The sequence below is a fragment of the Pseudorca crassidens genome, chromosome 6, assembly GCF_039906515.1.
Source record: "Pseudorca crassidens isolate mPseCra1 chromosome 6, mPseCra1.hap1, whole genome shotgun sequence".
NCBI lineage: Eukaryota > Metazoa > Chordata > Mammalia > Artiodactyla > Delphinidae > Pseudorca > Pseudorca crassidens.
Genome location: NC_090301.1, coordinates 75895645 through 75907918, shown reverse-complemented (window position 1 = coordinate 75907918; position 12274 = coordinate 75895645). Strand labels below are relative to the sequence as shown.

The 12274-nt window shown below is 45.0% G+C and overlaps 1 non-coding gene across 1 annotated transcript; it reads right to left on the bottom strand.

The window, feature by feature from the left end:
* Window positions 1-11883: 11883 nt before the first annotated feature.
* Window positions 11884-12016, bottom strand: LOC137226842 (small nucleolar RNA SNORA72). The gene has a single exon (XR_010944543.1). It is a non-coding gene; the product is annotated as a small nucleolar RNA SNORA72 (small nucleolar RNA).
* Window positions 12017-12274: the final 258 nt, after the last annotated feature.

Below are 12274 nucleotides of genomic sequence, written 5' to 3'. Positions count from 1 at the left end.
GTAGATCCAAATGATTCTTGAAAAATAAATCAATAAATTGCTTGGTTCCAGTGGCCAGGCAATTAAATAATTCTTTAGCATCTCACTTTTGTCCCCTTGAGTTTATATATTTGCCTAGGTATGGGAACTGTGACTTCAAGCAGTCTCTTGACGGCTCCCACAAATTGTGCTGTAATTTGACTTACCTAAAATGATGGCTAGCCTCCTTTTTCTAAGAAAAAAATCAGCTTTTAAATACATAGTGTAAGGTCAGATCTTAACAAAGGGCACCGCGAAACAGGGGAAAGCTTCAAGCGAGCTTTATTAGGGAGCGCTCGCGGGCGAGGTTCACTGGTCCGAGAGAAAGGGGCCAGAGAAGTCGCACCCGGGCGAGGGTTGGGCAAGATTTTATACGGGAAGAAGGGAAAGGGGTGTGGTGAATCTGGGAGGGCGCAGGGTATTCCTTATTTGGTGGTCTTTCCGGGTATCCTGGGGGACCGTTAGTCCCGCCCCTCGAAAGGCGGGAAGGCTGGGCTGGGTTCAAAGTCCCCAGGTCAGTTCCTGGAACTGGGTGGTCCGGAATGTCTCCAGGGCAGTTTCTGGAACGGTCTGATGCAACCTGTGAATCTGATTGTGTTCCCCTGCCTCGGGCCAGTTGGCCTTACATCCCGACATCTTTGGTGTAATGGGGCGGCGTTCTGATCTCTGGCTACTTCATGCTGAATGGGGGCGTCGAAAGGGGAGTCGGGCGACCAGAGGTCCAAGGCTTAGGGGAGGCCAGTGGGGGGTTCTGTAGGAAGCAAGGTGTAAGGGCCGAGGAGCATTTGGTTTGTGGCCACCCGAGAGACTTCCTCCATGTGCCTATGAAGGAACCTAAGAAAACAGGGAGCAAACGTGAGCAAGATACAGATGAGAATTAAGGGGCCTGAGATTGGTGTTAGCCAGGTATAGAGGGTGGATCGCCACCAATCGGGAATTGGGGAGGCGGACTGTTGGTGTTTGCGTTGGAGTTCTTCTCTTAAGCGATGGAGGGCTTTTATGTTGTCTTCGACGAGTCCTGTTTCATTGATGTAATAGCAGCATTCCTCCTGTAGGAAGAGGCAGGTACCTCCTTTGTCGGCCGTCAGGAGATCCAGGGCTCGTCTCGGGCTACTGAGGTGATCTGGCGCTGGAGGGAGGTGATGCAGCCGGCAGAAGCCTCGATGGCTAGCTGGAGTTTCTGTTCTAGGTCACGGGATGTTCAGACACTGTGTGTTAGGGCTCCTCCCCCGATGCCCGCAGCGACCAGGGAGGAGGTGAGAGAGATGCCTGCGACCAGAGGAAGAAAGATAGCTCTTTTTCATCGGGTAAAGGGCGGCATGATTAGTGAGGAAAATTCGGCTTGGCTATAGGGACGAGAGTAATGGGGATACATGGGAAGGGGGAGGAAGAATTGATCTCTTGTGAGGGAACCATTGCACCACAAAAACATGCCTGGTGGTGCTTCAATTGATGTGCTGACTGGCTGTGTGCAAGGAGAAAGGCATATTTAGAGTCTGTGTAGATGTTAACCCTTTGGTCTGTGGAAAGGTTAAGGGTTCGTGTAAGTGCGATTAGTTCAGCCTTTTGGGAGGCCATTCCTTCTGGGAGGCTGTTAGCCTCGATAATAGTTGAGATAGTTACCACCGCGTAGGCTGCCCGTCGGCGTCCGTCAGGACTGAGTATCAGACTACCGTCCACAAAGAGGGTGCGGTCCGGATTTTAAAGAGGGGTGTCAAAGAGTCCCTCTCTCGGCGGGCTGAGGGCCTCTACGACTTGGGAGCAGGAGTGGGAAGGGGAGGCCCCGATATCGGAGGTAGGCAAGAGGGAGGCCGGGTTTAGGCGGGGGAAGAGGTCTAGGGAGATAGCAGGGTTTTCAATGAACAGTAGGTGGAACTCCTGGATGCGGGAGGGGCCCAGGAGGGAGAGAGACTTGTGGCCTAGGAGGTCGACCAGCCGGTGGGAGGAAAACACGGTTAGTGGGTGGGCCAGAGTCAGTTTGAGTGTTTGTTTGGTCAGTTCGGCTGCGCTGCTAGGGCCCGAAGGCATGGTTGCCATCCCCGAATGGTTGGGTCTAGCTGTTTGGAGAGGTCAGCCACGGGGCGGTAGGAAGGCCCTACAGGCTGGGCAAGGAGTCCAGTGGCTATTCCGGCCCGTTCATCCACAAAAAGGTGAAAAGGTCTGTTTGGGTTGGGCAGAGAAAGGGGAGGAGAAGATATCAGAGCGTTACGGAGGGTGAGAAAGGCCTGTCAACGGCGGAAGGAGAGGTGAGGGGTCCTTGAGGGTTTTTTTTAGCGGCTAGATATAAGGGTTTAGCGAGGAGAGCAAAGTTAGGGATCCAGTGTTGGAAAAATCTTATAAGGCCCAAAAAGGAGAGAATTTGTTCTGCTGTTTCCGGAGGCTGGAGTTCACGGATAATCCGGGTGCGGTCGGCTGTTAGACCTTTTGTGGTAGGGGTAAGGTGGAGCCCCAGGTAGGTTATAGAAGATACAGATAACTGAGCCTTGGCTGGGGAGACCCGATAACCGCGAGAGCCAAGGTAATTGAGGAGATCTGCAGTATGTTGTCTTGAGAGGCTGAGAGATGGGCTACAAAGGAGGAGGTCATCTACATATTGAAGGAGTGTGCTGGGGGTAAGGAAGCAGGAAGTGAGGTCCCGTGCCAGCGACCGAAGAGGTGAGGACTGTCGCGGAAGCCCTGGGGAAGAACTGTCCAGGTGAGCTGACTGGAAGTATGAGTATCCGGACCCGTCCAGGTAAAGGCGAAGAGGAAATAGCAGTCGGGATGTAGGGGGATAAAAGGCATCTTTGAGATCCAGAACCGTAAAATGGGTTGTGGATGGGGGGATATGGGAGAGCAAGGTGTATGGGTTTGGTACTACTGGGTGGAGAGGAATTATGGCCTCATTGATTATTCGGAGGTCCTGGACCAGGCGATAATCCCCAGAGGCCTTGCGGACAGGCAGGATGGGGGTGTTGCAGGGAGAGTCAGTGGGGATAAGGAGTCCCTGGTTTAGGAGTCTGGTGATAATAGGTTGTAGGCCCCTAAGGTGAGTCTCAGAGATGGGAAATTGGGGCCTTGATGGAAATTTGGAGGGGTCCTTTAGGCGGATGAGAACGGGGGAATGGTGTGTTGCTATTATGGGCTTAGAAGTATCCCAGACTTGGGGATTGATTGGGTTCGGTGTGATTGGAAGAGGGGAATAGGAGGGGGAGGGTTCTAGAGACAGGCCGAGAAGAGGAAGCAGGAGTTGGGAGGAGGGGACCTAGTCTAACCAGCTGGAGGGAGGCCCCTAAGTGGAAAAGGATATCTCGGCCTAGCAAGGGAACTGGGCAGGATGGTATGACTAAGAAGGAATGAGTAAAAGGGAGTCCTTCGATATGACATGGGAGTGGACCGGTCTGCAGTGGGAAGGATGGTTTGCCATCAATACCCATGACTGAGATCTGGGAAGGAGAAACTGGCCCGGAATAAGTAGGCAGGACCGAATAGGTCGCCCCCGTGTCCACCAGAAATGAGATGGACTTACCCGCTACCTGTAGCAATACCCTGGGCTCGGCGAGGGTGATGGGGGTCTTCGAGTCCGGGCGCCGTCAGTCCTCAGCCAATACCAGCAGTTCGAGTGGTAATGCCCTTGGGTCGGCCTGCCCCCCGCGTGGAGACACTGAGGGAGGGCCAGTCGTAGGGCAGTCACTCTTCCAGTGGCCCATTAGCCCGCATCTGGGACAGGGCTTAGGAGGAGGTCGGGGATTGGGACATTGGCGAGCCCAGTGGCTTTCTTTTCCGCATTTGAAGAAGGCCCCCGGCGGGGTTGCTTTTTGTGGACCCCGTGGATGCTGTGACCCATGGGAGATGGCCGGCCTTAGGGCGGCTACAAGAGCTTGGGTTTGGAGGGCCACCTTCTGGTGCATCCGAGCCTGTCGGCTGGATTCTGCCAAATCCTCACGGCCATTATAGACTTTAAAGGTCATTTTTACCAGATCTCGAATAGAGGTTTGAGGGCCGTCCTCTGCCCGTTTTAATTTTCTTTCGGATGTCCGGGGCTGATTGGGTGATAAAATGGGTGGCTAGGACCGCTGCCCCTGCCGGGGTGTCGGGATCCAGCCGGGTGTAGAGCGTTAAGGCCTCTGTAAGGCGATTGAGAAAGATAGCTGGATTTTCGTTAGGTTCTTGGGTTATCTCTTTTAGTTTTTCAAAATTGACTACCTTATGAGCGGCAGCCTGCATGCCAGCCAGGAGGCATTGGATCATGAGGTCGCGTTTACGATGGCCATCTTGGCCATCCTGATAAGTCCAGCCTGGATCGGTGCCAGATACAGCAGTGGCTCCGACAGGCATGGAGTTGTCGGTAAGGTGAACCTGATCTGCGTGGTTTCGGGCAGCAGTTTGAATTCTTTCCCTCTCGTCAGGGGTCAGAGTAGAAGATAGGATCACAAAGATATCGTGCCAGGTTAGATCGTAAGCTTGAGAGAGAGAGCGAAATTCTTTGATGTAGCGGGAAGAGTCGGCAGAAAAGGAGCCTAATCGCTTTTCTATGAGAGAGATCTTGGAGAGAAAAAGGGACATGGACTCTGACCAGTCCTTCCGCTCCTGCTACCTCCCTTAGAGAGCAGAGGAGATTTGGATCCTGGGAGTCGTGAGAGCGTGTAAGCAAGGGGCGTGGGAGGAGAAACCGTTGAGGGAGGCGGGGGAGCTGTTGGAGGGGCCGGAGCGGGAACGGGAGGAGGAGGGACCGCTTCAGGGTAGGGTGGAGGTTGGAGAGGAGTTCTGAAGGGGGGAGTGGTAAGAGATTCGGGAGGGTCGGTTAGTGGGGAGGAATCCAAGGGGACTGAGGTTTTGGATGGAGGAGATGTTTGGCAAGGAGGATTTTGAGAGGTAGAACAATTGACACAAAGGGAGGGGCGGGAGCGCAAATACCAAAAAACCTGGACATAGGGGACCTCAGACCATTTGCCCGTCCTGCGGCAGTAATTATCTAGATCACGGAGGATGTTACAATCGAAAGTCCCTTCAGAACTAATTGTCTAGAGGATATTGTGGCCAGGCCACAGTGGAATAGAAAATAAGCCGTCGGCGACGGAGATCTTGGGAGAAACCGAGGGCTGTAAAATTGGCTAGGAGACACCCCAGGGGCGTCTTCGGATCTGGTTTCGATTGTGAGGTTCCCATGACCCCCAGTCTGTCCCTGAGTGAATGGAGAGGGAGAGAGGCGTCCCTGGTCTCAGTCTCCAATTCACGGCAGGTCGGAGGGCGGTCAGGCGATTGGGACGTCTCCACAGTCACCTGAGGCCCGGCGGGTCGGAGAGCGGTCAGGCAATTGGGACGTCTCCACAGTTGCCCGAGGCCCGGAGAGAGGACGGAGGAATCCCTGACGCGGCCGTGATTAAGGACAGGGAGTTGGGTGGGCAGGGACTCTGAGGGTCGGAGGGAACAAGGGAGGGGGACTTACCCCGTTTTCTGCCGGATTGGGTGGATGAGTAGAGGTTCCCTGGTTGTCTCCTGGGGGAGGGGAGGAGTGGCCCGCGCGGTAACCCGCGGGGCTTGGTACCCCTCCCAGGTTTCGGCACCAAATGTAAGGTCGGATCTTAACAAACGGCACCACGAAACAGGAAAGCTTCAAGTGAGCTTCATTAGGGAGCGCTCCCGGGCGAGGTTCACTGGTCCGAGAGAAAGGGGCCAGAGAAGTCGCACCCGGGCGAGAGTTGGGCAAGATTTTATACGGGAAGAAGGGAAAGGGGTGTGGTGAATCTGGGAGGGCGCAGGGTATTCCTTATTTGGTGGTCTTTTCGGGTGTCCTGGGGGACCGTTAGTCCCGCCCCTCGAAAGGCGGGAAGGCTGGGCTGGGTTCAAAGTCCCCAGGTCAGTTCCTGGAACTGGGTGGTCCGGAATGTCTCCAGGGCAGTTTCTGGAACTGGGTGGTCCGGAGAATTTCGGTCTGATGCAACCTGTGAATCTGATTGTGTTCCCCTGCCTCGGGCCAGTTGGCCTTACACATAGGTTAAAAAAAAAAAGCTATATTGATTTTGGCGGTTCATTACATGAATCTCTTAACCTTTGTGTTTGAAAATTTTCATAACTGAAAAAATAAAGTCCAGTTGTTTTATGTGAAAAACAAAATAAATACGTAGATAAATCTGGATTTAAATAAAACATAGTAACGATAGCTTTAAGTATTCAAATAATTCAGAAACCCAGTTATGTTCTTGTCATCTGAGTCAGCATATTTAAAGAGGGAAAGGGGAGTAGTTTTGAATTTAACAGGATGAAAACTATGTTTTTATTTTACTTTTTTAACCTTTTGCTTTGATGTGGGCCTATCACGTTTTTCAGTAAAACCAAGATCTGCTTTACCTGTTACAAGCAGCATGTCTTCATGAGCCCCATGCAGCTGCTTTAAGAACTGGAGGGCTTGGCGAGCCAAACCTTCGACTCCTCACGTTCATAACTTCCTGCCAGAGCATCTTCCTTCCCATAAAAACATAATTTAAAAAGCTGGTTGCTGCTCAAATCAGGTTTATTTGGGAACTCATTAGATGGAGGAGATTTGTGACAACAGCTGAAAGAACAAAAAATATGGGGAAAAACAAAACCTAGCAGCTCAGAAATAAATAAAACTGATGATTATAAAATATCTGCTTTATTTTTAAGAATAAAGGACTATTATTCCATGTTAAATGTGGCTGCCATTCTCTGTGAAAGCATTGAAAATTCTAACATTTTTTATTTCTTAAGTTTTTGTCCTACTTACGTTATTTCCAACTTAAAAGCCAAAAGAAAGTCTTTTAAGACAAAACAAGCATATAGTTTACCTTATAGATAATTATTGCAGATAAAAAACAAAAGCTGGAGGTTTTTTTTTAGAGAATTTTAATGGTCTTACCCTCAGATAGCTTATAATAAGATGCCAGATTAAATAATAATTTTAATATATAATAATATAATATAATAATATAATATAATAATTAATAATAATATAGTTATAATAATTATAATATAATAATAATATAAGAATAATTTTTAAAGAGTGCACTTGATTCTCTCTAAAACCAAAAGGAAAAATCTACTCACCATATTTACCCTTTGTATCTAAGCTACCCTCAGTTAGCATTTTCCTAATTCAGGAGGTTGTTTGGAAAGGCCAGCACATCACAGTTGTCTCGTACATGCTCTGCCCTGCACTTGCACTGGAATGCTGAGGTCCATTTCTCCTAGCCATTTTCCAAAAATCTTTTTGAAGATATTGTCCATTCATTCATGCTTTCATTTTTCAACAAATATGTATTGATCTCCAACTGTGTTTTATGTTCTTTGCTGGGGATATAGCAGTAAACAGGAAAGACAAAGTCTGTCTTGCCCTCAAGAAGTTTAATTTTAATCAGGGAAACCCACAGCAAGCATAAAAATAAATTAGTAATTAAAATAATTTTAGTAAAATAAAATCCTACGTGCTATATTAGTCACGATGATTTGGTAAGACCATGTCAAGGACGTGTTTAAGCTGAGACGTGAGTGAGAAAATGGCTGGTGTAAGAAGACTCCAGGCAGAGGAAACTCTAAAAACTAAACCCATGAGGCTGGCATGAACTTAATGAGGAGCTGCAAAAAGGCTGAATTTTGGCGCCTGATGAATGCAGTGTGAGGTAAGAGGCTGAGGTAATGAAGCTGCTGCAGCAGCAGCCAGATTGACAGGAATCACTTAGGCTGTGGAAGGAAGGAGGGGTTTTTTGTTTGTGTTTGTTTTGTTTTTCTAATAATATTATAGTGAGGATTTTTCTTATGGGAAATATAAGATCTGATTCATACTTTTAAAAGATCAGGGATGAAGAATGGGCTCTAATTAAACCATATGGAGAGGGACAGGCTCACACACAGGTGCATCTGTCCTACCACTGCTTCTGTTTAAAAGACAATGTGCTACATTGTGTGTAGCATGATTCTTTGCAGAATCTTTCATATTAAAGTTTAAAGAAAAGTTTCAGTCAGAAGCTTCTAAGTTTGTTCCTTATAGCCACACTTTACTAAGGTGTCTTTTCATTGTTTTCTGACCTTTCTGGCCTGAACAGGGAAGAGCCTCCACTCAGTGACACAGAGACCAGTTGGTCCACGTGTCTAGTAAACTCTTCTCTTCCTCCAAAACCAATCCCAAATGACAAGGTGCAAATTTAAAGATGTATGATTTGTGACCTCAGCGAGCTGACAGTCACATTTATAGCCAAAATCATTGCAAGAGATACTCTGAAAAGAGCTATACCTTAGTGTAGACACATTACAACAAGGACAAAAAGAAGGAGAGAATATTCCTGACTTGAGGATGTTAGGGAAGATTTCGTAGAGGACATGGCATTTGAGCAAGACCTAAAGATGACTTGAAGAAGTTCTAGGCAGAGAAAACTTGAATATGAAATTATCCTTAAATTATAATAGGAAAGCATTATGAAGTAATGCATGTAAGTATGAATACATTTGATTTTAAAAATAAAAGGAAAAGCCCAAGACTTCATTAGAAAATGTGAACATTTCTATGTCACTGGCAATGGTAGGAAATGAAATTGAAAATCTTGATTCTTGATACTTAGTAGACTAGAAATTCCTCCACATCCTCTTATAATCATACTGACTTTCCATTTGCCTCATGAATGTGGACTCTTTTTAAGCAAGGTGCAGTATGCTTTGCTCTTTGAGTTGGAAACATGTCTCCCACGTATTAGTTTCGTCAGTGTATTTAATGTTTGTTGTCTCCTTCAAAGGTGAATTCATTTTGACTGAGCCCTTGCTCCTAATAGGCAATAGATTCACATGTTGTTTTAGGTTCTGCTTCATAAAGCAGCTGTAGATTTTACTTACTGCTGATTCATATTTTCTACTCATGAATTTAGTTATCTTCCATCTACTTCAATTATTCCAATCTAAAGAAGGTATGGAGTTGCAATTCTATACCAGTACTATAAATTGGCTACTACATAAAATTAAGATGTACTCAGCTACAAATAACAAAAACTCAACACCGCTATTTTTTAAAAGGAGAGATATTTATCTCATAAATCCAGAATATAGAGCAACTACTAGGTTGATTGAGAGGCTAAACATCAAGAATACAGCTTCTTTCAATCTTTTTGCACTGCCATTCTCATCATACTGAGTTGTCTTTTTAGACTGGCTACACTCATGGCCTCAAGAAGATTCTCAGTTCCAGACATCCAGAAAAACTGGTGGTTCTAGTATTGTGTTCCTTTATAAGAGTTGAGAAACTTTACTAGGTGCCACCAGCCAGACTTCCTGTCACATCTCGTTGGCCAGAATTGAAATACTTGCTCTGTCTAAGCCAATCGAGTATAATGGCAAAAGTGATGAGACCACCATGATTGGCTTAGACTTATCTTCCTCAAAAACACATGACCTTATCTTCCTCAGAAACACAGAACCCTGAACAAAATCAGGGTTCTGTCTGCAAGGATGGAGGAGCATGAAGGATGGTCTTACAGGTAGGCAACCAACAGTATTCACCACTGCAGCATTCCTGAAGGATGTTTCTTCTGGAGTATTTTGACATTTGTTAATTACATAGTATGATCTCTGGGTAGATAACACTCCCTTAATACCTGCCTGAACCTTGGAGTTTCCAGTATCTATTGGTCACTCATTTGGAGAAAGTGAAGAGGACCAGATATCAAGGTTGCTACCTATTGGAACATAGTCTCAGGAATTTGAACTGAACATTGGAAAATTTCAATATTGGTCCTTGCTCAACGCCTTTTTCAATGCCAACCATTTTGCTATTAGAATTTGTTGAATTCATGCTGTTCTGTGACTGCTCAGATTTTTTTTTCCTCATCTAAGTATTTTCTCCAATTAGTAGATTTTTTTGTGGTATGTGGGCCTCTCATTGTTGTGGCCTCTCCCGTTGCAGAGCACGGGCTCTGAGCGCGCAGGCTCAGTGGCTCCATGGCATGTGGGATCCTCCCGGACCGGGGCACGAACCCGTGTCCCCTGCATCAGCAGGCGGACTCTCAACCACTGCACCACCAGGGAAGCTCCTCCAATTAGTAGATTTATTTTTCAAGCTTCTCTTTCATCAAAGTGTACCTGTCATATCTTCTGAACCATTTCTGATTAATCTAAGAAACTAAACTTTATCTTTGTATCCACTGGAACTAGTAGATTTTTTTTAGAGGAATCTCTCAAATGACAGAAGTGTATTTTGACAAAGGTATGGAGATTCTAGAGATTATTCCAAAGAGGACACTCATTGGAAAAGAATCTTCTAGTCTGCTGCCTACTTGGCATTTGATATTTGACCGTGCACTGGTTATACCACATCTCAAAATTAAACATTCCTACCTCCTTCTCTTTAAGGACCAGGTGAAACAATATGTTTAAGAGGGTGCTGTCATTGTGAGGTGCTGCCTCATCTGCCACTAAGGAATTCTTCTTGGGACCTGGGGCAAAAGGTACAATCTGAGAGCCCAGGACCATGATGATTGGTGCTCCAGGAAGCAGTAGTTTCAGTTTCAGTTTTCAACAGAAGCAAAGAATGGAAACTCTGACAGGTAATGGTGTCAGAAATCTCTGGGAAGCCAAGGAGTAACTACTTTACAAGCTAGTAATGTTTGATGTCCAGCTACCTAAAGAAAAAATCTCTTTAATTTCTATAATTGATGAGCAGCTATGGTATAGTGACACCAGTCAGAAAATAAATATTATAATGATTATGCCAAATGTCAACTCTTTATACAGAAACATAGCATTAAAACAACTAGAGATCACCAGCTCTGTATATATGTAGAGGCATAAGGAAATTCTGATGAGTCTCACACTGGTGTAATAAATGTATGGCTTTACAATCTATATACAGAAAGTGGGTCTTCAATGTCCTGAGTATTTAAAACAACGACCTTTATTTGAAAGGTTTTGATGATAGAAGAGGGGAGTTAAAGAGCTTCCATTTCTTTAATCTTTTTTTCCTCCTTCAGTTTTTCCAGATTTCATATCTATCTTTCTTCTCTGAATGCCAAAAATAATTTATTTTAACTTAATAGGGTCTTGAAAAATGATTTAAATTATTAAAATATAGCTACTGCAGGTATAAAATGTTTATCCAGGCATTTTATTCTTCCCTATTTCAGAATGACTTTCTGCTCTTCTCCCCACTTCGTGGGCTTCTCCACTTGTCTGAACACAAGTGACATCTTTTATGTGTAAAGACTCAAGCGAAGTACCGTAAACCATTTCCTTTTAATGTTTTCCATTAAGCATTGCCTCTCGCTGTCAAATAGAAACCCACATTATTCTCTTTTAGGCTTAAGCCTGATAAGTTGTTTTTTGCTTGGAGTACTTTTCTATTTTACTTTGCTTCTGCATTGCTCCTTACCTCAGGCTTTTTTGCTCCATGACTCCATTAGCCCACAGTACTTCTTTGTATTTTGGCCTTGTTACCCAGTGTAATAGGACATTCCAAAGCCCTAAGCATCTGAAAACATGACAATTTAATAACAGACAGTGTAGAGAGCCTAATAAAAATGTGATTGTGAATTATAAAGTGTAAAATTTAGCAAATGTAGTTTGAGAAGGAAACATTATAATGACCAAGAACTGACCAAGAACAAAATAAAACTTTTCATTTGTCAATCATAGGTAGAGTGTGATAGGACAAACACTAGCTCGGGAGTCAGAAAAGATCACTAACAACCTTTCTCATCTAATTTTTTTTTTCTAGAAAAAAAACACAATAATTTTTAAATTCATTTAATGGCAACTGGTAATCATCAAATTAGCAATGGTTATCTTCAAAAGTTATTACACTAACAGTGCTGTCATTTCTCAAGTTTGATCGGATACCTAGAGTCACAGACATTTCCCACATAAGATGCATCATATAAATCAGACTTTGTTTATCACCAGCATTTATACAACCAGACCTAAGAAAAGAACTAGGTCTGGGGACACATGCATGATCTTAATATAGTGAATGTTTAGCCTGCCCTGAACCTCTATCATCTTATACAAGTCACTTTATCCTCCTGACCCTCTGTTTCCACATTTATAAATATGGAATTTTGAGGTAGATGGTCACTACAATCCCTTTCAGGTCAAAACAGTCTCTGATTGTTCATATAATAGGTATCTCTTTTAGGTTATATTATTTTATCTTAATATGTAGGAAATAAAATTTTGATGTTCTTCTTTCCTGAAAACAACTTCTAAAGCACAATTTGTAATTATAGTTCAGGAGAGTCTTATCAGAGGGTACAGATATTTTAGGCAGTTTTCCATAATGAAT